Raw genomic sequence first — 26,662 nt, forward strand, 5'->3', positions numbered from 1 at the left:
AGCCAAATATAGGGGATGAAGGAGACTAGTAATGATGATGGAGACGATACTGATTTTCCCTCCGGTAGGGCTTAAAGCGAGAGAGATGAATGATGGTGGTCGTGGAATGTGCAGTTCGTCAATCTTGTCACTACGGGTGGGATGCCAAGCCTGGATTGTTGATGATCGGTTGGATACGGAGGAGAGTCAATCTAGGCGACCGGTGGGTGAAGGTAGATCGATTTGATGAAACTGAGAAAAAAATTGATGTGACTAAAACTGGAATAAATGAGCAGTATAGTGGAGGGAATTAGAATAAGATAGAGGAGATACAGTCAGTGGATATCCACAGTTCTGTAATCTTTTGATTGGAGAGTAGTGGCGGTGACGGACAGGTGTAATAACACGTGTCCACAAAGAATCGATACAATGCCATAAATTGCCCAAAACGAAAATCATAGCAAAAAGTCCAGAAAATGACAAACCACCATAATCAAAGGACCAAAAGGGCCAAAAAGACACCAAGTTCACTATTCCTAAGAAGTGTCCATCATTAATTTACATAGTATAATAAATCATTTATTTTGATTTCTAATTAATTTATTAACCAAGTAATAAATTAATAAATCATTCTTCTCTCTTTAACGATCATCCTATTTAATTGTTAGGTTTGAAGGCAACCCAAAAGGATTATGCTACTATCAATTCAATTTTATACCAATTATAGTTATGGGCTTAGACACCTAATCCAATAGTCTCCCACTTAGATAAGTCTAATAACTATAACTACCAGTATAACTACCAAATTGACTAGTAAATTGTAGCTACCAAAAGTCACTGTCGAACTCTGACCCAATCAGTGATGTCCAAAGATAAGTGATCAAATATTCCTCCGTTCTAAAAGATATTGTATACACATGAGACATAGATTATAATCAATCTTTGTGTCTAAGTTTTTGTTTCCCGATTTTTGATATATGACGACTGAAATTAGACTACTAATTGAACACGTCAAATTAGTCCAGGCTTGGCCAAGCACTTTAGATGTCATCATCAAATCATCGAGGCACCCACAGATATCGCTTTTCCTGTTAGGGCAAAAGGAACGAGTAAACTTCGACTTATATGCTTACACTATTCACTCATCAAATCATGTACAACAATATGATTTATAACATCAAGTTACTGATGTGTTTGTGTATTATCAATGCACAAATGAATTGTACACAATAACTCATATATCTCCGTTTGAAGAATATAAGATATTATCGTCTCAGAATTCCTCGTTATAAAATCCATGAAGTAATTCTCTGAGCGTGGGTTTATCCAATAGTGAAAATCACCATTTTCAAGTACACATGAACATTGCAGCCATACCATTGCTGTGTGTAAACCCTTAGAAAATATACAATTCAATCCATGACAACCTTAATTTGCTACTTACTTCCAAAAGTACGAGTGATTGTGGAGTTATGAATAATCTAATTCTTCGGGAAGTAAAACATGCGAAGTGAAACACAATAATAACCTAATTAACTATGGCCTCAAAACTATTGAATATAAATAAATCTCTTATTATTTAATCACCATATTAATTAGAATTTATTTATTGTATAATGTTTCGATTAATCAACTAACACTTGAATTAAACATCAATCATGCCATGTTATAAACATGCATACAATGTTTCTATATGGTCCTTCCTTTGTGAACTGATACTCATTTCACAATTTCAAATTCTCATTACTATTAAATGTTTCAGAGTTCAACTTTACATGCAATGGTTTTCTGTGATGTCGAGGCTCCAAAGTCACAGAGACTGAGCCAACGATATTATGGAACGTTTCATTGGAACTTTGTTACTTAAAACAATTCCATGGCAACGAAGTTTCAAATTCAGGGTACACTCCTTGAACAACTTCCTTGCATTAAAGTTCCTAACTCCATGTAAGTTTCAATAACCAACTCTTACTATGGAAATATTTCCATAGTCTCATATGACTATCAATTATGAACAAGAGTTACATCCAATCAGAATTATGTCAATATGGTCCATCCAAAAAAAACTATACTTTCAATTTTCTACAAGCAACCAATATTTAGTAAACCTCAAATTATTCTTGACTTTTGTTTAACAACTTTAGTCACACCGTGTTCTAGTCCCTTTTCCTTCTCCATGCCCTAGGCATTTGGAAAAATTAGAACAAATGAATATTATAGCATATATGATTAATCCTATATCCGAAGCATATGGGAATTGATTCATAATGTCTTACACAAAGACCTGGTATCTGTTCGGTCTCTTGATATAATATTTCCATATATCAAATTTCCTATGTTGAAGCATTTCAACATGATATTCATATATGTCCAAGATTAAGTTTTGTTAAAACCTTCAATATAAAAAGTTAGATTTGAAATGAAGTATGAGTGCCCTCTCCCTTAAATCTTTGTATAGCTAAACAATCTTTAAACTTGCAACTTGCAAATTTTTAAACTTTTTTTTCCTACAAACAGTAACTCCATCTTGCAACACTTAGCATACCAACTATGCTCCAACTAACATAACAATTATTCTCCCACTAGCATTGAGATGTACCCAGAAATCATGTAGACTTATTAAAATCAATACTTTTTGAATTTCTTACTAAAGTGCAGATTTCTGATACGTAATGCTTCGATAAGTCTTCCGTCATACTTTTCAAGCTTATACACTTTCATTAGATAGCATATGTATATGTTTAAACCCTTTTAGAACTTATAGCTATAAGTCATGAACATTAAAACTATTTCTTAGCATTTCTCACAATTCGAACTACGAAAAGGGATGTGATAATCATATGCGAATTTGAGAATGCAATTATCACAACTCCTAACCATAATGATATTAATCAGATTTTAAAATCTACTAGAGAAAGTTCTTCCTCATAATTATTTTCATGAATTAGAGCAAAAACTTTTGCCACCTAGATTTTATGGTGTATGCGCTCCTATCCATGTGAATTTGTCATTTCAAACCTACAATCACGAGACAAGTTTTATAACGCATCCAAAATCAAATTTAGGTTTCATGGACCGAGCTTTGCTTATTCTTAATTTCTTGCCATCTGGTAGCACAAGGGCCTACCCGTGCTTCCATGTTGTTTAGCAGCTCAACCATATTGATCAATGTACTATCACTGACCAACGTTCTCTACCTTTTTCAGTCAAATGAGAACCATAAAACTCATAAGTTTTTCCAACTCAACTAGAAAATGCACAAAAACAAGAATGTGTCAACTTAACATGATAGATTATCAACCTCATGTCGTGTGCTAGTGATAACTAAAAGGTTTATTCTTGATTGACTCCTGAAACTCTTCAAGATCAATAAGACTCCCACTAACTTCTTGACATATAAGTTTCAAGAAAAGACAAATATTCAAAAGTTGGATTCTCGTTAAGAAAAACACTTCATTAAATTGGTCTTACCAATTCCAAATGTGCCAGAGTAAGAAAACATTACTACTTCACATTTCATGAGGTGTTATAAACCTACTTAGTATAGAATAAGCTCCAAGATATGATTTGTAGTTACTAGGGTATGACTCTAAAACTTGATTATAAAAGAAGTATGATTCATCTCTTGATTGAATCATTTCAACAATATTTGATTCCTCTTCTTAGTCAAACTCTTATACTAAGATATTATTTGAGGATCAATTGTGATATAGTTGCATAATGATTAAGATGATCATAAAACACAATACTAAACTACTCTCATTTCCTTTCAAATTGGAGAAACCTATATCTTTCTGCCTAATAGATTCTTTCATTCTGCTACACTTTGAAACTTTTTCAAAGCTTCAGAATTATGCTTAATCTTATAAACATAGCCATATTTACTGAAGCATCAATAAATCATGATGAATATAGTTATCATCTTATATGGTGGATCTGAATGGTCCACATCAATGTGTACTAGATCCTTTAGTCCTTCACTTGACTCGCATAAACATGTGATCAACGAATCAGTCATAATCTTCCAACGATCAGGATTCTCATACATCACACTATTCGAAATGTATGATTCCAAGTTTCTATCCAATTGAAATTTGACGATGAGAATTCCTTTTAACTTGGTTAATTATGACAATACCACAAGCGATATAGCAAGAATCAAATCCACTCCTAACATTGCTAATAATAGAAATATAACCACCAATTTTCATAAATGTCATTGCAAGGAAATATAAAGTAAATAAATCAAAATTTCACTTTTATTGATAGTAAGCGGAAAACAAATGTTTCCTTAAAGTGCAAATATATGAAAATTATGTTTCTAGCAATCTATTAATCCATCATAACTCCTAAACAGAAGCTTCCAAAATCTAATCATTGAACCATGCGACAGAAATCCATCACTCACGATTAGAATTAGCTTACTCTTTTTAAGCTTCCTTCTTTCTCTTAGATCCTGAAAAACATCAGAATGCCATCATCACATAATGATTAATAATCTACGAGTAGGAACTTATGGAGTTAGATAATGGATGTACCTGGAGTAGAGTCACACGACTTGACTTTACTATCTTTAAGATCTTTCAAGTAGTCTGGGTAGCTTCACATCAAATACCCCTTCAATTGGGAATAAAACATATTGACGTATCAGGAATAGCACATAGGACTATCTCAGAATTAGCCTTTCTCTTTACCATACGATCAAATGGTTTGACCATGTTCGATCCTTTTCCATTGGGAAAATAACCTCTTATGGACTATCAATGTTTCCATTCTCAATGTCCACGGAAATTTTGGAGACAGATCCTTCAAAAAAAATCTTGACTTTTGCTATTAAGCATTTTCGCTTCAGCAGCAATCAACATATGTGTTAGATCAATTAGGGTCATATCGTGGTCCCTCATATAGTTATATTTGATGAACTAACTATATGAATCAGGAAGTGATAGTAGAACCAAGTCAATGGCTAGCTCCCTTGGGAAAATGACACCCAACATCGCCAATCTGTCAATGTACAATTTCTTTTCAGAACATCCACACATACAGACTTTCCATCTTGATGTTTACATGCTAACATGGCTTGAGTAACTTCGTATTTTTCAGCTTGAAGGAAGCATGACTTGGGGAGAGTTACTGGAGGAGGTGGAAGAAGAGTTGAAGAAGCATGACCTCCATTTCCACCATTACTAGAAGAAGGGAATATTCTTTCACCTTGACCAAAATGTTGAAGGTCATCTTCAGAAGGAAAAACATTTCCAGAAGAACAAGGGAGACCATTGTTGTCAGAACTTGACATCTTGATCACTGTAATAGGGGAGAAAGGATAATTACAATTATTATATTTTAATACTTAATTATTAACTCAAAATTTAAATTAAGGCTAGGATCCATATTTTTTATTAGAACTTTAAAGAGGGATGTCATAATCAAATTCGAATATATTTTAGGTAGGTAAAGCATTTACCAATTTCAATCTTATGAAACTCCTAGTTCTTTTGTCATGCATTAAACAATTCAATGACATGTTTAATCTCGATTATGCTCTCACATTGTGACTGGGATGTCGAGGATCACAAACGAAATGTGAATAACCATGCAAATTAGCTTGGTACTCACAATGTCATTTATCATCTAATTAATGTGTTGGTTAGCCACGCACGCTCCGTTAATCCATGATAATTTACAAGACACCCATTGCCAACAATATTAGTCTATATTAGTATGTCGGTTAACTACACACACTCCACTAATGACCAGTAAGGTGCAATGTGCAATTTAATGGATTAGCATCAAATTCACATATTTCGTAAAGTAACTAAGAGTGGAATTTTAGAAAATGGTTTAGTTACTTTATATCACATTAAACTTATTAACGAGATTTAATTTTGTCATATCAAACCCGTTCGGCTAACAATCCTCCACCATACAAGAGAGCGGTGGGTAAGAATGGATACCCAATGGCGGTCATTTTATAGGTCGCTTCCTTAAACTCTATTTATAGTATGGCTTTGTGAATGAGGCCTACTAGCGATTCGACTGACTTTTCTTATACGTATAATATATATATATATATATATATATATATATATATATATATATATATATATATATATATGTATGTATATATATATATATTAAGCTCCTAATTATATATAATATAAGGTGAATTTTAAACATTTTAAAATTCCAAGGGTTTAATCTTTTAATAAATTAAACTATTAATTTAATTAAATTTAAACAAATTATGGATTTATTAATTATCCTTTAATTAATCAATTAATCAAATTAATAATAAGATCCATAAGGATGTATTTTAAACTTTTCAAAATACTTGTGTTTATCTTTAATCTTTTAAATTTCAAAACTAAAACAAATAATTTAAATTTATATGAAATTGATTTAACAATTATCTATTAATTAAACCTTTAATTAATTTATTATATCAAATAAGGATTAGCAAATTAAATTAATCAAATAACTTAACCTAATCCACTCCCCCTAAATTTCGAAATTATGGGAGGGAACTTACAAAATCTTGCAATTATTTTAATAAATAAGTAAGAAGATAATTATGAAAAATAAGAAATCTCTATCATATCTAGCAATTTTCAAAAATATGGAAGTAATCAAACAAATCTTGCAATTATCTAGTTATTCAAGTAAGGAGATAATTGCCAATAATAAGAAATCTCTATCATATCTAGCAATTTTCAAAAATATGGAAGCAATCAAACAAATCTTGCAATTATCTAGTTATTCAAGTAAGGAGATAATTGCCAAAAATAAGAAATCCCTCCAAAACCCTAATTTCCAAAAATTGGGAAATTTTGGGGAGGAAGGCAAGGATTTCAATCCTTTCCATATTTCGAAATTCTCTAGGGTTAGGAAACCCTAATTTTCGATTCTTGAGGGACAACGGAAAGGGTTAAAACCCTTCTAAAATTTCAAAATCTAAGGTTTTGGAAACCCTAATTACGAAAATTATAAGCCCAAAGGGTTTAATTGCCATAAACCCTAATTGATCAAATTCAACCAATTGCATCAAATTTAATATAAAACAAATCTAGGTTATGATACCACTAATAACTTTTGAGCATAACAAACAATCTTATGTGTGCATGTAACCCTAATTGATTTGGATATATGTTTTCTCTAATTAAACATACAAGTATTGAACATCAAAAGATAAACCCTAAAAGGCATATACTATTTTCAAAATTCATGAAATAAGATAGTAAACAAACCTTTAAGATTGTTATTTTAAACAATCTTGAATCCTTACTTGAAAAACCTTTGGTAGCAAGCGCCACAAGTGTCGTGCCTCTAATGGTTCACAAACAAACCCTTAAAACCAAGTAAAATTGTATATATATATATATATATATATATATATATATATATATATATAGAGAGAGAGAGAGAGGAAAGGGGCCAAATTTTCATCCAAGGCACTTAGAAAGACGTCATGGCTGAAATTCAACCCTAAGGAGGGTTTATATAGGTGTTAGGAAGATGTTGGATAAGGAAGGTATCTCCAAGGTAACCCTAATCCCTTAACTTCTTCCCTAAGGCATCCAATGCACCCTTAGAACCCAAGGAAACCATAGAGACACTCTATATTTCGTTCTCCCCTCTTTAGGAAGGTTCTAGAATTGCCTATTGCTCAATTATTGAACATTATCACCTTTAGTCCTCCTACTTTCAATTAATACGATTAATCCCAAAACTAATGCAATTAATTTTTGATTAATTATTAATTAAACAACATGATTTATAATTAATATATTGTTTCCATAATACATTAATAAATCATTTATTTTGATTTCTAATTAATTTATTAACCAAGTAATAAATTAATAAATCATTCTTCTCTATCTAACAATCATGTTATTCAATTGTCAGTTTGAAGTCAACCCAAAAGGACTGTGCTACTATCAATTGAAGTTTATACCAATTATAGTTATGAGCTTAGACACCTAATCCAACAAAAGTTCCTATATATGTTGGATTGAGTTTACCTCCTTTACCAAATCTTATAACTCATTTCCAAGAAGATACCTTTAGCATGACTTTATCTCCAACTTTAAATTCAAGTAGTTTTCATCGATAGCCAGCATGTTTCTTTTGACAATCACGAGTTGTTCTCAACCGTTCCTTAATTTTCACAATCTTCTCAATTGGTTTGTGAATAATCTCTGGTTCAGTTAGCAACATGTTCCTTATGTTTTTCTTTTCTAGTTGGGTATCACCGACTTCTTCCCAACACAACAATGAACGACACATTCTACCATAAAGTGCTTCAAATGGTGAAACCTTTATGCTCGTGTGATAACTATTGTTATTGGAAAACTCAACCAACGGTAGGTAAATGTCTCATGCAACTCCAAAGTCTATCACACATGCTCTAAGCATATCCTTCAAGGTTTGTATGGTCCTTTCACTTTGACCATTTGTCTATCGGTGGTACGAGATACTCATATCGAGTCGAGTTCCTAATGCTTGTTGCATTGCTTGCTAGAATTGAGACGTAAATCGACTATCTCTATCCGAAACGATCGATGTTGGTACGCCATATAGCCAGACTATTTCCTTGACATAAGTCCTGGCTAACTTCTCTAATTTGTTTGTTTCCTTAATGGGTAGGAAATGAGCGGACTTAGTCAGACGATCGGTTACTGCCAAAATCGTGTCGTAACCACTAGGCGTCTTGGCTAGTTTTGTGATGAAGTCCATGGAAACTTGTTCCCATATTCATTCGTGAATTTTGGGTTGTTGCAGTAGACCTGATGGTTTCTGGTATTCTCCCTTGAACTTAGCGCATGCCAAGCACTTTCTCACGTAGTTGGCGATTTCTGTTTTTAAGTTCGGCCACCAATATCTTTTCTTAAAGTCAAGATACATCTTATCAGATCTTGGGTAGACTGAGTATCTTGTCTTGTGAGCTTCGTCCAGTACTAGACTCTTGATGTCGCTATATTTTGGTACCCAAAATTTGATCGATGAAACACAAGGTTCCTTTTTCTTTGGACTCGAATTGTTTCTCCATGCCTTGTAGGCATTCTTCTTCCTTGTTTTATTCCTTGAGTGCCTCTACTTGGTCTTTTTGAATGTCTATTGGAAGTTTTGACTGTGTTAGAGTGAGTTCTTTCACTCTGTGAGTTTTTACTCGTTCCTTTCTTCTTAAGGCATCGGCTACTACCTTAGTTTTGCCCAGGTGGTATCGTATCTCATACTCGTAGTCGTTTAGTAGTTCAATCCATCATCGCTGCCTCATGTTAAGCTCATTTTGGTTGAATATGTGCTAAAGACTCTTGTGGTTCGTGTATATGACACATTTTGTGCCATACAAGTAGTGTCCCTAGATCTTTAAGGTGAAAATTATAGGTCCCAATTCTAACTTGAGTTGGCGCGAGGCGTAAGCGATCACTTTGTCTCTTTGTACAAGTATGCATCCCATGCCCTAATTTGATACGTCACAATAGACAACAAAGTCTTTGGTTCCTTTCAGAATTGAAAGAATTGGAACTCTACACAACATGTGTTTCAATTTATAAAACGTGGATTCTTGTTTTTTTATTCAAAATTTGTATCCTTCTATATATGTGTATTCAGAGGTTTTTCTATTTTTGAGAAATTATTTATACATCTCCTGTAATAGCCTGCCAATCCCAGAAATTAACATAACTTTGTTGGCGTTGTGGGCGCTTCCTAATTCTTTATGGCTTTCATCTTGGAAGGATCTACGTGAATACCCTTATTGCTAATCACGTGTCCTAGGAAATGTACTTCTATGATCTAAAATTTACACTTTAAGAATTTTACATTGTCACATCCAGATTATTGGAGTTATTTAAATTAATATATTTTGGATTTTCGGTGGTACCACATCGTGGTGAAGGCATCCCACGATGTGACAATGGTCGATGTGTCGCGGGTTTTAAATGACCAACACAGCATAGCAGCCTATGGCCACCGCTTGGAAATTATTTGATGAGGAACCCTAATTTCCAAGGTTTTTTTCCCTATTTAATGGAATTGGATGGCTAGTGTTGCTCACCCTCAGCCTCCATCATACTCTCTCAGCCTCCAAGCAAAAACCCTTACCTCCATTGTTGCTCTGTAAGCTTTTTGTGTTGATTTTTGGGACCAGATGAATAAGGAGGTAACTTCTAGGCTTACATTCAACAAGCAACTCTTCTTACCATCTCATTGCGCATATTCTGGACTCTTGTAAGTCCCCAAGTTCCAAATATTTGTTTATTATAAAGTGCTAGATCTTGTATTTTGTCCAACTTTCTTTTTGATCTAGTTAGATGGGTTGGAGAGATTTCATAGAGGTTGCAACTTTATGAATCTCTACATCATTTGGAATAATTCATGGGTTGGATTTGAAGTCTGATGGTTGGTTTATGCTATGCAAAAGATTTTGGTCATAAAATCCCATTTTGACCTAAGTTGAGTCCAAAACTTGCATTGGACATAATCTTTAGGATAGTTTTTGTGTTATAAGCACTTCTGGAGCAAATAAACTTGAGACCTAAGGGATTAAGTGCTTCTTGATTGAGTCCTTGCCATTTTTAACCTTTTTGGATCTAATACTTGAGCTCTAGACCTCTTGGTGGATTTCAAGGGATAAAAGGTGAAAACTTTACACTTTTGGACTTTAGAAATGATCAGATCTGGACCTTAGAACCTTTGGAACCGAAGGATTCGACTTAAATCATTAGGATATTTTGGATCTAGTTCCCACGGTGTGGCCCAGGCTGCTACGGCGTGCTGTCTTAGGGAAACGCATTTGTTTTGTCATTTGAAGGCCAGGACGTGGAGAGGCAACCTTGATTGTTGACTTTGACTTTTGACTTATATTTGACTAAGTTTGACCTAGCGGTACTTTGGGTATTTTGAATTATAGTTAAGTTTGGTCAATTGTCATTGAATAGGTGTCCGAATGAGCTGATTTTCAGGGCAGAGACCCGTTTAACTATCTTTCGTCTATTTGTGAGGTGAGACTTCTTACCACCTTTAGTGGGTCGAAGGCACCAAAGCCAACCCACTATATTGTATGAGTAGAATGTATGCTATTGTATGACTTTGACTGATGTGATTGCATGATTTATGTATGGAGCTAATATAGGCTCGGAGTCACTATGGACTCGGGTTGACACAGACCCGAGCGTTGATACAGACCCGACATAACTAATTACTATTATTTGGTGTGATACGGACTATGGGGTTGATACAGACCTGAAACGACATCGTGCTGTTATATTATGTGTATGTTGTAAGTGGTATTTTGGGAAGCTCACTAAGCTTTGTGCTTACAGTTATATTTGTGGTTTTAGGTACTTATGGTAAAAAATGGAAGGGTCTGGCATGATCGCAATGCATCCACCCATGTTCTGCATTTTCGCTAGGATCTAAATTTGTACTCTGATGATTTTCTCTTATTTTCCATATGTTATAAACTCTTGATGATTTTTAATTAAATTAAAAATGGAAATTTTATCCATGTTTTTGGGACGTTACAAGTTGGTATCAGATCCTTGGTTTAAGGTATTCGGGCTCACTTTTGGGTTTGTCAGAATTCAAACTAAGGAAATGATCATGTTTTCAAAAGAAAAATAAATTGAATTTTTGAAAAATATTTTTAAAAGGGGTGTGATGTGTGCAATCAACCAAGCTCAAGTAAGTGGTTCCTAAATTAGCCATACATATGTATTGTGATTAGTATGCTTGATATGTAAACTGCATGCTAGAGTAGGGCTAAGGATATCTTCAGGAATTATATGAAATAATTGCATGATTATCTGGTTCCTTATAGCCTAGGAGGATTGGATGCTATGTATTACTTGGAATTGATATCGGCTTAGTTATTACTAAGTGTATGTTTTAAAAGTTGTATACAATTAGGATTGTATAATACTATAACGATTTATTTAGCCTCATTTCATGTTCCTTGTTTAGTTGTGGACTTAGGGTAGAACCATCATTTGACACTCTATATGATCCCATGTTGTGTATAACTTGCATGCATAAGGCAACCAACAATGTTGATTGAGGTTCTCAGTATTGCGAGAGGTGGGAGTTAAGGATTCCTAGAACGGCCTAGGATATGTATGATGTCTAGCATAGGATTGGTATATAGTCCAAGTGCGGTGACTTAGAGGAGTCAGGACGGTTCTTGAGGACGAAACAAATTTATGTGGAACATAGTATTGGACCCGTGCTAGTGGAACGTAGTATTGGACCTGCACTTAAGACAAGGGTAGACCTGGAAACCCTATAGTGAAAAAAAAAATTCCCTCGAGTCTTATGCTAATTGTATCTATGTTGTGTTTCAGTTTGAGGATGGCGATGACTACTCGATGAAGAGGTTTTGGTTCAGGTTCAGGGTTTCGCTCGAGCACAGAACCGATTGGCATTTTGGATGGTACCCCTGTGATGTTTGGTAACATCAAGGAGGGGATTATGGAGCTCATGGATGAGCAGATCAAGGCCTTTCAAGCCGTGTTTACTGTAGGTCAGATAGGGGCACAGACTCCCTTATTTTGGGAGTTCAAATCTTGTGGAACTCCTGAGTTGTTTAGGGCTAAGGACGTCATCACTAGCCAATACTAGATCATTGGCAATGAGAATGCTCAATGGACGAGCTTTTTCCCCAAGGGGGAAAATGTAGGGTTTGCATCCTACTTATTAAGGGATCGATCATGTGACTGGTAGGATAAGGTTGGTCAAGCTATGGGGACTACGACTATGACAGTCATATCTTGGGAAGAGTTCACTACTAGATTTTAGAGGGAGTTTGCACTTGCGATCGAGGTATAGCAATTGGCGAGGGAATTTTAGGACTTTCGCCAAATTATTGAGACTGTGGCGGAGATCACCGCCAAGTTTAGGGAGAGGGATCTTTTGGTTATGTAGTACACTGCGTGTGAGAAGAGGAAAATGAAGAAATATCATGACATTTTGATGGATGAAATCAGGTAGTTTGTGAGCTTCACAGGGTGAAAAATCCTAAATGACAAAATTGAGACGGCTCGTGACCGGGAGATAGAGCTGGAGCTTAGGACGAAGCACAATCCAAAGTAGGTGCAGACTACTATGGGCGAGGCTAAGAGGCCTAAGGTTTCTAATTCGCTCTCTAGGGACCAGCAGGGTCAAGGCCGTTGCAGCAAGTATGACAAGGAGAACAGTGGGGCTTGTCAATCAGCGGGTTTGAGTTGTTCTAGATGTGGCAAGACTGGTCATATGAGTAGGGATTTCCCTTGGAGTGCACTAATCTGTTTTTACTATTACCAGACAGGACACAAGAAGGCTGATTTCCCAAGGTTATTAGGAGGGGTAGTGGCGGCACCTGCGCCAACCAATTTGATGATTAATGATGGCGGTTAAGGCAAGACGGAGGTATCTGCGGTGAAGAGCAGGGCATTTCAGTTGACCACTGATGAGGACCGTGCAACACCAGATGTGGTTACTAGTATGTAAATTATTCATATTTTTATTTCTTTCTTTATTTATGCTTATGATTATATCTGATTTTATATACGGACCTTTTTGGTCACTAGTATGACTGCACAATTATTGTTTGATTCGGGAGCTACCTAATCTTTTTTATCTCTTGCGCTTAGCAAGAAGTTTTGTGTTGCTCCCGGGATTCTAGATTACTCACTCGAGGTTGAGATTGTCGATGATTGTTCTGTGAGTGCTTCGATGGTACATCATAGGTGTGTCCTGGACCTGTTTAGTGAGAGGTACTCTATTTATTGATTTGGTATACATCCCCTTGAGAGAATTGAAGGTTATCATTGGGATGGATTGGTTGGGTCCTAATGGGGCCATGATCAGTTGTGAGCACCAATTACTGAGATTTCGAACCCCAAGTGGGGGAGAACAGGTTATTCCAAGCAAGAGAGCTTCGCGTGGACCAACTCCTAGTTCAACTACGATGGACATGAGATATCTTCACTAGGGTTGATTTGGGTTTCTAGCATATATGGCGGATACTCGGGTGGAAAGCACACTGACGTTGAGTGGAATGCCTATTATTCGAGATTCCCCCGATGTGTTTCCTGAGGAATTGCTAGGAGTGCCTCCTGAGAGGCAAGTCAAATTTCTAATTGATCTGGTTCCTAGAGTGGATCCAATAGCCAAGGCACCGTGTCTCTTGGTACCACCAAAGATGTAGGAGTTGTCTTTGCAGATTTAGGAGCTGCTAGACAAGGGATTCATTCGACTAAGAAACTCATCTTGGGGAGCACCAATTTTGTTCATGAAAAGAAGGATGGTTCGCACAGGATGTGTATTGAATACAGGAAGTTGAACAAAATAATGGTGAAAATCGTTACCCACTTCTGAGGATCTATGATTTGTTTGACAAGTTCTTAGGTACATCATGGTTTTGTAAGATTGATTTGTGATCAGGTTACCATCAGATGAGGGTCAAAGATGACAATGTGCAGAAGACGGACATTAGGACTTGTTACGGTCATTACGGGTTTGTAATGATGTTATTCGGGTTCACCAGTGCACCAGCAGCATTGCTGGATCTCATGAACTAGGTTTGTAGGACGATGTTAGATTGGTCGGTGATAGTGTTTATTGATGATATTTTGGTCTACTCCAAGACTAAGGAGTAGCATGATGAGCAGTTGGGTAAGGTGTTGGGGACCCTAAGGAGGGAGAGGTTGTATGCCAAACTCTCCAAATGTGACTTCTGGATGCGCGAGGTGCAGTTCTTGGGGTATATTGTCGACCTAGAGGGTATACTGGTCGATCCAGCCAAGATCGAGATCGTGATGTGATGAGAGGTTCCAAAGACCGCATCTGAGATTCAGAGATTCTTCGGTCTTGCAGGGTATTATTAGAGATTTATCCAAGATTTCTCCAAGATTGCAGTGCCTTTGACCCGCTTTATGAAGAAGAAGGTTACTTTTAGATTGGGGCTTGATTTGCAGGTGTATTGTGAGGCTCTGAGGCAAATATTATGTGAGGCCCTAATTCTCTTGCTTCCCGAGGTTATGGATGATTTTAGGGTTTGTTGTGACACTTCAGTATCATGTTTGGGAGTTTTTGGTATGCATAGGGGGCATATGATTGCTTACACTTTGAGGTAGTTGAAGCCTCATGAAGTGAATTTTTCTACGCATGTTCTGGAGTTGGGGGTTGTGGTGTTTGCCCTTAAGATTTAGAGACATTATCTTTATGGGGTTAGGTGTACTATCTACACTGACCATAAGAGTTTGAGGTACATGATGAACCCGTTGAATTTGAATATGTGGCAGCGGAGACGGTTGGATGTGGCAAAAGAGTTATGATTATGAGATCCTATACTGCCTTGGTAAGGCCAATGTGGTGGCTAGTGCTTTGAGCCATAAGGCAATGAGTACTCCTATCATGGATATTTGTTTGAGGATGGTTATTACTTCACCTTTGTTGGATATGATCAAAAATGCCCAGGTGGAGGGATTAGAAAAAGGAGAAATGGAAGGTTGAGCGGATCAGGGGACATATGCCTTTAATTGTCAGACACAATTGAGGGTTGTTAAATTAGTGTGGTAGTGCTTGGGTTCCGACTACTAGTTGAGTGAGATAGACAGTTACAGAAGAGGCTCATAAGTCAAAGTTTTCGATTCATCCAGGGGCCACGAAGATGTATCGTGACCTGAAGTTGAGTTATTGGTTGTCATGTAAGAAGAGGGAGATAACATGGTTTGCTGAGTGGTGCATGACTTGCAGGAAAGTCAAGGCCGAACATCGGAGACCCCAAGACAAGATGTTGTTGGATTAGTATCTAAGCCCGTAACTATATTTGGTATGTACTTGACCCGGTTGTGCATGGTCCTTTTGGGTTGCCTTCACCAAAGCAACTTGACAAGGTTATTTAGGAGAGAGAGAGAAGATATTATAATTTATTAATATATTATAATAATAATATATTAAAGGAAAACTCATATTATTTGATTAATATTACTCATAAATTAATTAGGGATTAATTTAGTGACTAAAAGAGATTAATTAAGTAAAGGGGCATAAACAGTCAAATGTGTGATAGTTGAGTTTTGGGCTGGGAAACCTAACGGACTAAGGGGGAATGAAATTATGATGGGGATCCATCATATTTTCGTCCAAAGGCCCTATTCCAGAAGGTTCCATGGGCTGCTTGGTGACTAAGTTGTCCATTAGGGTTTAGACTGAAACTCTAGCAGTCTACAGTATAAATAGAGGCTCTTGCTTGTGGTTTTTGGCTACCTTGACTCCAAGAGAAACCCTAGGCCGATTTAAGCATCCTCTATCCTCTCTCATGATAGCCTTCTTGCTTGTGTGGTGTTTGTGAACCATTAGAGGAGTTACAATTGTGACTCTAAGCTCAAGATCAAGAAAAATCAAAGGATTTCAAGCCAATGGAAAGAGGTAATCACTTAGATCTATTCTTATAGTATCAATTTCGAATTATACATGCTAGATCTAGGGTTACAAGTCTTTGATGAATTACATATACAATAGAGAAGCCTAGATCCAAGATTTAGGGTTTTTCATGAGCACATAGGATGTTCTTTTGTTTTAAAACCATCAGTGGTATCAGAGCCTTGATTGGTTTCTATTGTATGTGATGCAATTGTAGAGTTTTTGCTGAGAATCATTTTTCTGGCCTCTGCCCGATCCAACTCGGCGAGTTAGTATCTGGACTCGGCGAGTCCAGTAACTGAATTGGCGGGTTCGCGAGTCAGACAGAGCATATCTCAGGATTTGTTGCTGTTTTGCTATAGGATAAATGCCAAAATCGTTTTTTAATAATAAAATCCGAATTTTATTGTCTTTAAATGATTATCCTTGCAAAAACAAAAGATAATTTCAAATCTTTTGAATAATAGTTTCTTTATATGATAAATATGGATTATTTAAATTATTTGGTAATTATCTTGTGACTAAAATTCGATTAGGTCAAATATAGATAATTATAAAATTAATTGTTTAATTTATATTATTTGTTATTTGATCCCTTGTATTCTGAAAAGTTCAAAATTTGTCCTCAAGTTTTGAAATTTAAATTTTATGATTAAAATTTTAATTTTGAATAATTTAAATTTCAAACCCTTAGAATTTTACAAGTTTAAAATTCATCCCTATACTATTATATTACTACAAGATTAATTAATATATATGTGTAACTTAAAGTGCTAGTCTTACCGTTAGTAGGCCTCATTGACAAAGTCGATCTATAAGGGGGGGTATAAGGTTATGGCCTTTAAGCTGGCCGTTTAATGGGTATCCACTCTTACCCACTGATTCCTTGATTAGTGGAGGGTCGTTAGCCGAACGGGTAGGATAGGGAAATCCTCTCCTCGTTAAAAGTATAATGAATGATACAAAGTAACTACAATGTTTTTACAAATTCCCAATCTTAGTTACTTTAGGGTAAAATGTGAATATGATGCTAATCCAAGGAATTACACTTTGTACCCTTGTCAAACGTTAGCGGAGTGTGTGTGGTTAACCGACACACTAATTTGGGATTGACATTGGTAGCAAAGGGCGGATTGATGTTTGTCATAGATCAATGGAGCTTGTGTGGTTTACCGACACATTGATTAGGTGATAGAGACATTGAGTGCACCATGTTAATTCGCATGGTTATTCACACCTTGTTTGTGATCCTCGGTATCCTAGTCACAAACTTGAAGGGATATCGAGATTTAAACATGCCATTGAAAGGTTCAATTAATCTCAAAAGAATATAGGAGTTTTCAAATACATTTAAAACTTAATTTCCTTTCATTTTTCATGGTGGAAATTAGTGAATCGTCATTCACTTACCTTCAAATTATTTGCATTTAGATTACGACATCCCTTTTCTAAGTTGTGAATAATGTTGTTGGATCCTATCCCTAATTTTTCATTTGGGTGTTTAATTGGGGATTCATTTCTAATCAAACTTTGTTCCTTTCTTTTTCAGATGTCTGCTAAAAACAACAACAACACTTATGGGTCATTCTCGCTGATGAACCTATGTCAAAAGGTGAAATTTGATGGGTCGAATTTCAACCAGGGGATGAGATACATTTGTATGATCACTCACTACGAGGACAAAGAATATGTCCTTGATGAGAAACTTGAAAAGATCATCCCAGATGTTGCCACTCCTAAAGAGTTGGCCACCTTTGAGGCCCATGTGCGTGATGCTACAAAAGTTCAATGCATCCTGTTGACTACCATGAACCTTGAACTCCAAAAGTCCTATGAGGACATGTATCCATATGAAATGCATCAAGATTTATTGGACAGGTACCACCAAAGCGCGAGGCAAGAGCGCTATGAGATCATTATTAACATGATCACCGCTAAGATGGGGAGTGGAGAATCCCTAACCTCTCATTTACAGAAAATGCAGAGGTATGTTGATCGTCTTCTCAAAGTTAATGTTAAGTTTGATGAGGATTTGGCTATCAACATCATCCTCCACTCCTTGCCTTCCTACTACAACCAATTCTGAAAGACCTACCACATGAATACGAAAGAGGTCTCCATGAGTAAGCTTCAAGGACTGCTGAGATCAACCTCAAGGAAAAATCTGTTGCATCATCCCCTGCTGTGGTTGATCCTGTGTTGGCAATTATCCAAGGGAAAGGAAAGAAGAGGAAGGCTCCTTCAAAGAGCTACCAAAAGGGAAAGTCCCGTGATGGTTCATCCTCTAGTGGGACCAAAGCAGGTCCTGATAAACCTTCCTCTAACCCTTAGGAAGCAGAGTGCTTCTATTTCCACGAGAAGGGACACTGGCAACGAAGCTGCCCTAAATATCTGCAGGACATTAAAGATGGAAAGATAAAGCCCACTTTCGTAGGTATGTATTCTATTAAATCTAACAACTCATCACTTGCTACTTCATGTGTTCTTGATACAGGATGTGGTTTCCACATTTGTTCAGATTTTTAGGGCCTAAGAAGAAGTGGGGAGGTGGAGCATGGAAAGATAAACTTGATTATGGGAAACAGAAGATCGTTGCTTGTGACCAGAATCATACTTTATTCTTTAGTGTTGAGTAATGGGTTAGGGATATATTTAAATAATTGTTGCTATTCGCCAGATATGGCAAAGAACATCATTTCTTTTCATGGATTATATAGACAAGGTTTCAGATATTCATTTGATAATAGTAATGGTTCTATTAATGTTTATTTGAATGGTGTTTTTTATTTCGATGCTTTTCCTTGTAATGGAATATATGAATCTGTGTTAGTTGTAGACAACTTAGGAAATGATGTGTTGAATATTGATTCGTCTAATAGTCTAGACAAAGCACGCTTGTGGCATTGTCGCCTTGGCCATGTCAACAAGAAACGCATAACCCAACTCCAAAAGGATAGAGTATTGGAGTCATTCGACCTAAGGGACGATGATGTGTGTTAATCTTGTTTGTTTGGGAATATGACCAAGTTACTCTTTACTGGCACTAGTGAAAAGGGTGAGGGTCTATTGGATCTCATACACACCGATGTGTGTGGGCCCTTTATATCCACCACAAGGGATAATTGTTGCTTCTACGTGACTTTTAAGGATGATTATAGCAGATATGGATATATCTACTTAATCAAGCAAAAGTGAAAAACCTTTGAAAATTTCAAAGAGTTTAAGAATGAAGTGGAGAATCAGTTGTGAGTACTATCACTACTTCCATAGGTAGGTTCCTAGTGACAATCTAAGATAGTTAGGTGTTAGTTGACCTAAAATCGCTTCGTTGAGTTTGTGTGTACTATCACTACTTAACTGGATTAGTTCCTAGTAGTAGTTTATGATAGCTTGTTTTAGTTTGACAAAGTTACAATGAGTTCCTATAATCGAGCTACGTTTGTTGATCCTGAAAATCCATGACGCTTCATCGGACATCGATGTGTTCAGAAAGTTCCGCCTGCTTTGACTTGCTGACGGGTTGTGTCTAGCAACCACAAGCGGGAGTAACGATGAGATTTAGAACCAAAAAACCAGACCAAAACTGGAATTGTTAGAACCGAAATATGTAGAACTAGTTCCGGTTCCGGGTTTAAAGTATGCCTTTATCTAGGTTTCGGCTAATCTGGGGTTGGGTCCATCGGGTCTGATTAAATCAGGTTTAAGAACTGAAACCATTGTTAGAACCGAAACTCGTTTTAGGGGTTAGAACCGGTTTCTATGAAAAGTTTAAACATGCATATCTCATTCATCTCAAGTCATATTGACTTGCGGTTTTTTCCGAAGTATAGTTTAGAGTTTGTAAACGATTTTAGACTATAATTTTACCATTTTTAGTTTTATACTCAATGATTTACAGTCCCCCAAATTCGAGATATCAAAGCTGAAAGTTTCTAGTTTTTTTAGTTTTTTTGTATTATGTGAAAATTTTAAAATATTCATATCTAATTCATTTGAAGTCAGCTTGACTTGAAGTTTTTGCAATTTGTATTTTAGAGTTTGTACATGAGTTTAGACTATAATTTTGTCATTTTTGGTTTAATATTCAACGAATTACAGTCACCCGAAGTCAGGATATCGAAGCAGAAAATTTTCATCTTTTCAGCTACGTGTTTTTGTATTTTGTATTTTGTGAAAATATTAAAACATGCATATCTCATTTGTTTAAAATCATATTGACATACAGTTTATTCTAGAGTGTAGTTCATACTTTGTACATGATTTTCCATTTAAAATCGGATTGACATGTAGTTTTTTCAAAAGTGTAGTTTAGATTTTTTACACGATTTTAGACCATAAGTTTGTCAATTTTGGGTTCATATTTAATGACTTACAGTCCCCCGAAGTTGAGATATCAATATGGAAATTTTTCAAAGTTTAACCCACTAAGTAGTAATTAATTACCAAAAAATTCTAGTTTTCCGGTTCTAAAACCACTTTATTCGGTTCCACCTTACCCACTTTGGTGTTTTCGGGTTTTCCGGTTCTAGACCCACTTTACCCGATACCATACCTGGAATCAAACCGGAACCAGTTCCTATATAACGGTTCGGTTTTCGGTCCTACAAAATCCCATTAACTGGTTTTGGGTTTTCTGGGTCCGAGTCCATCCAATTCGGGTTTGGACTATCTTTTTATCGTTTCAGTACTATAGATGAATTCTTCGATTCTCATTTAGATTGTTTCGGCTAAAAATCACTCGATCTCAAACCGAGGATTCGGGCTGCATACTGCTAAGTCGAAACTTCGAAAAAATCATAACTTCCTCATACGAAGTCAGATTTGGGCGTTCTTTTCATGCACCCTTTCGGTTTAACGTATTCTACGACTTTTTTTTAGATCGCTAAGGCTAAATATTGCTCTAACATAAATTCACTTTTACGTCATTCAGCGTTGTGTCGCTTCTGTCGCGAAACTTCGACGTGTCATAACTTCTTCATTATAACTCGGATTTTGGCGTTCTTTATATGCACAGAATCCTTGCAACATATACTATAACTTAGTTAAGATTGATCCTTCTAAATAATCTTCCATCAAAAAGTCATTTTTGACGCTTATCGTCTCTCAGTTGACTAGCCTGGATCTACGGGCGTTACAAAAATCCCCTTGGAAACACCCTAAATCTCGAAATTTTGAGGAATGTAGGAGGAGTTGTTCTTGAGATCTTGAGAGAGTTTGAAGGAAATTTGAAGATGTTTGTGTGTTTGTGTCTTCGGTCGAGAGTAGAAGAAAAGGGGAAGGAGAAAGGTATCATGGGTATATGTGACTTGTCTAGATGTATGTGATGCATTAAGCTTGGTTATCCTTTAAACAAAAGTGATGTGTCATGGTTTGGGGTGATTATCCATTAAATCCTTTTTTTTACTTGTGTGACAACCCAAGTTGTTCCGTTACAATTCCCCACTACCATTAACGGAATATTCCACTGTATAAAAGTTCTGTTACTTAGAGGACGCCAATTTAGTAAACATTCCATTTGGTTGCAATAAGCATGCCGTTAAGTCGTGATGAAAGGGAAGAAAAACACAGGACACACATTTCCATTTATTTGGAAAATGTCAAGTTTTATTATTACGACCACTAAATCAGGTGCGACCAAAAGCCCCGTTTAACGGCAGTATCGGGTAAAATCCCACGGAGCACTGACTTAAAACCCTATATAAGGGTGATTGGAGCCTATTGGAAACTTTTTACACTCTCTCTCTATACTCTCTCTCTAGACCCGTTTTCGCCCCGAATCCGCAACCAAACGCTTCCAAATTGTAAGTCCGCTTACCTTAGTTTGTTCTAAACATTTCTAGCTCTAATTATAGCCCAAAAACCATCCAAGAAGGCATGGAATAAGGAGTTTACAGACCAGGAACACTCTAGGGCCGTAAACCCTAAAATGGTGCCAAACATGCCTTTAAACTTGCCCTTAAGCTTAGAAACTAATTAGGGATCTAGCCTAGGAGTGTTTAAACATCAAGACTCAATGAATTGGGGCATAAAAGTGAGTTTACGGCCCAAGCACATGCTTAGGCCGTAAACCCCTCAAAACCTTGCCTAAATGCCTCCAAAACACTCCCAAACCACACTAGGGCTTAACACATAAATTAAGGGATTATTCCTTTGGGTTTAGATCACTTAAATACATCAAAATGAAGGATAGAAATGAGTTTATGGCCCAAGCACATGCTTAGGCCGTAAACTCCCCAAACTAAGCCAAAATGTTGGTTTTTGTCCCCCAAATGACCTTAGACATTTACCATAAAATACTAGGAAGGATTTAAAGGATTAAACACAAGGAAATGAGGCATGACTTGGAGTTTACGGCCCAAGCATTTATCTAGGCCGTAAACTCCCCAAAACCCACTCAAATGATGGTTTTAATCCTCCAAAATAGCATCATACTTCATTTGAAATCACTAGAAAGGCATTAGGGGCTTTAAACTTCCCAAAACTCTAAGGATTAGAGTTTACGGCCGTAAACTCCTTTAGGAGTGGTCCCTTGGCCGTAAACTCATATATGATGCCCTTAGAGGCCTCAAACCCACTCATGCCTTTTGGGAAAAGTGCTTAAAATAAATCAATGAGCAAGCTAGAAGCATAAAACACCCAAGAATATGACCTTGGGAGTTTACGGCCGTAAACTCCCTTGAGTTAGGCCGTAAACTCCAAAATGGTCCATGTTAATGCTTTAAACCCATTCACACACTTGATATTTGAGTTTAGCAAAGTTCCACAACTGATAAGAGACCCTTAGCACCCTTAAACGCTATCCGGGACCTCAAACACTTAACCAAAAGTGTTTTCCGCTCCTTTGAGCGCATATATTTGTGTAATTAGCATTAAATATACTAATTGTATGTGAACTATCATATGTTAAATAGGTCATTGAGTGTGTTCGAGTCATTACGTGGCACCGAACGCCTAATCAGCACTCTCGTTGGACCTACTTACACCAGGTGAGTTCATACCCCTGAATGAATCTTTTAATGTTTTTAAATGTTTTATAGGGGGGGGGGGGGGAATACAAGTTAAACATGCCAGTTATCATGTCAATCACATGTGATTGATAACCCGCATGCACAAGATTTTACCACTTTACACTGTTTTACCAAGTGGGACACTATAATGATTTTTACTTATTTCATAACTTTTACTTATACTGATTTATCCACATTCATTCTAAATTGGTTTATGAAAGATCCTCTAAGGTTTTTAAACATTTTTTACAAAAGAATACAATTTGTGATCTTCTCTGTATATAAAGGCTTTTCATTAAAGATTTCCCTTTTAGACGTATATTTTTACTTGTTAAATACTGCTGCTTCGCTTATACTTATTTTATACTCCGACTCGGTAACGCTTTCACTTATACTTGTAGTCGCGTATACTTGATGACGCCTATACTTATTCACGCTCTTACTTACTAATATGATTCTTCTTCACTTATACTGGATAACGACTTTACTCCACTTATACTTGATAGACGTTCTTACTTCATTTATTGTCGTCTCTGCTTCGTGGTACACTTATACTTCACGATTCGATTATCCCACACTGTACACTTATACTTCACGACTCGGATGTTCCACTGTACACTTATACTTCACGACTCGAATGTTCCACTGTACACTTATACTTCACCGTATGATACCACTTGATACACACTCAAGCGTAGTTAGATGTATGTTCATGCTTGTATAGATGCATATAAATAATGATTGAAGGACTTAGGAAGGCTTGTCCGCCCTATTTCCTTTTCTTCGTTGAGATGTGGTCTGGTGGGATCAGATGTCCATCTGAAGGTCGTTCGATTCATTAGTTATATATTATGTACGCGAGCATAGACATACGAGTTTTCTTCAGTCAATTCAGTTAAGAGGCTATACCTCTAGTCTACACTTACATTAGAAACCCACTCCCTCCTAGTAACACACTATCCTCTATTTGGGTTGCATCTTCGGGATGCGGCCTTCTCCGTCGTCTAGTTGATAACCAGAGTCTCCTGTAGGGAGAGCGGACATTATGTGTATAGGCCTATACGGGATTGACAACCCCGCACCCTGACTGCTAGCTACAGTCCACGGCCTATCAAGCCAAGGGGTGACAAATGTCACATTATATAGATGCTTGTAGGGCGTCTGGAACTCTAGTCAGTATGGTTACGAGTATCCTGGGTTACCTTATAATTCATGGCTTTAAGGTAACGGTATTTCACCGGCAATCTACATTGTATGCTGGCAATTTATTTCCAGAGTCACTCTGTTTTGACCCTACACGACGTATCTTACATTTGATACTGTCTGGGGTCTGTTATCTCTGTTTTGACCTTACATAGACGTATCTTTCATTTGATGCTGTCTGGGGTCTGTATCCACTGTATTAACAGAATCCACTGTATTTACGGTATTCACAGTGTTCACTGTTCTAGACCTTGCTTGACGTATCTTTCCTTTGATATTGTCTACGATCTGTATTCACCGCTTAGACCCTACTAGTTGTACCCTTCATTTGGTACCTTCTGGGGTTTGTGTCTCCACTTGTTAGACTGAACCAGGCATGTCGTTTGTTTGATACTTTCCTGGAGTCTATGGTTCTTTGCCTTAGTCAGCAGTCCTCACTGCTGAGGTACATGATATCTCCTGATGTTGTTGCTTTCCTCAATAATCATATTCAGTATTTTGATAATGATAGCAATTTAGGGAAGACTACTTTTACCCCACTTCACTGACCAGTCTTGGTAGAAGGCTGCTTTTATTAAAGAAAATATAGTATTTTCTGGAAAGGACTTTAATACACTGAAAACTCTTAAACTATTACTTTATTAAGTTATTGGAATGAAATGTCACTAAATGCTTATGAACTCACCGGCATTTGTAAAAATGTTGATACTCGCTTTTCAAATAACTTGTATTCTCAGGTTAGCATTAGACAGGTACATCTCCGGAGCTGTTGATGAAGATAGCTTAGTACCACGCTGTATTTATTCTATTACTTGTATTACTTTAAAGTGTTGTAATGTAACCTTGTAAAACTATTACTATTAATGCAATGTTTTGTTGTACTTTGATTACTATATTACATGTGTTGTGATACTTGACATGACGTCATCCACCCCAGAACGTTTCCGCCGTTCCGGTTTTGGGGTGTGACAACTTGGGCCAAAAATGGGCTAAGGAGAAGGGACGTAGATTAGCTTGGCCCATTTCTAGCCTTGGTTCGAAATTTTAAGGCCTAATAATTACTTTTCGGCCCATTGGGCCTTTAGGGTGGTTCACGGCCCAAAATGGCATAAAAGAATGGATTTATGGCTACTAGGGTTAATTGGATTAGTTATGGCCCAATAAGTCCAATTAGGGTTAGAATGAATCATTCTAGGCCCAAATGGTCCAAACTGTTATAGATTTATGAATTGGGTCCATTTAGGATCCAATTAGGGTTTCTAAGTCCAATATAATTGAATTGAATGCTTATAGGTCCATTAGGCCCAATAAGGAAGTCCTAGTCTAATATGGACTTAAACCGGGAATCTTAGGTTTTCAGACTCTTTGTTGAACATGAGAGGTGGATTTAAATGAGCACTGAGTGATATTACTTAGAGTATATGTTTTACAATAGTTTAATGGTTACACGGGAATAGAATTTCCTTGCTAGAATGCTAGTTGTGACAGAAATAGTCATCGAAGTTCGGTTGTTAGGACCGACGGGTAAGTCAACACCCCATAATGGGTTGACACGAATAGGGTGGCACCACAGAATGGCTTGACACGGGTAGGTCGGCACCCTAGAATAGCCGAACTGGGTAGGTCGGTCACTCCGGAATTGCCCGGCAATATGTGTGCTATGTGATTGTATGATATGTGGTATGATGGGGGAACTCAATAATCTTCATGCTTACGGTTTTCAGTTTTAGTTTCAGGTACTTCGTTTTCAAGGGAAAGGAGCCAGCTCGATTGCAGCGCATCACACTATAGTTTTCCGTACGTGAGATATTTGAGATTACACTCTGATATTGTTTTATGATAACATGTTTTGATTATTTCTACTTTGCTTTTGAAATGACATGATATTATGGATGTTTTATTATCCTGTTGGTTTTATAATAACGTATTTAAAAATAAAAGTTTGGCCTGTATTTTTGTAATGTTATATATATATATATATATATATATATATATATATATATATATATATATATATATATATATATATATATATATATATATATATATATATATATATATATATATAT

The sequence above is a fragment of the Lactuca saligna genome, chromosome 1 (assembly GCF_052625555.1).
Source record: "Lactuca saligna cultivar CGN05327 chromosome 1, ASM5262555v1, whole genome shotgun sequence".
Classification (NCBI taxonomy): domain Eukaryota; kingdom Viridiplantae; phylum Streptophyta; class Magnoliopsida; order Asterales; family Asteraceae; genus Lactuca; species Lactuca saligna.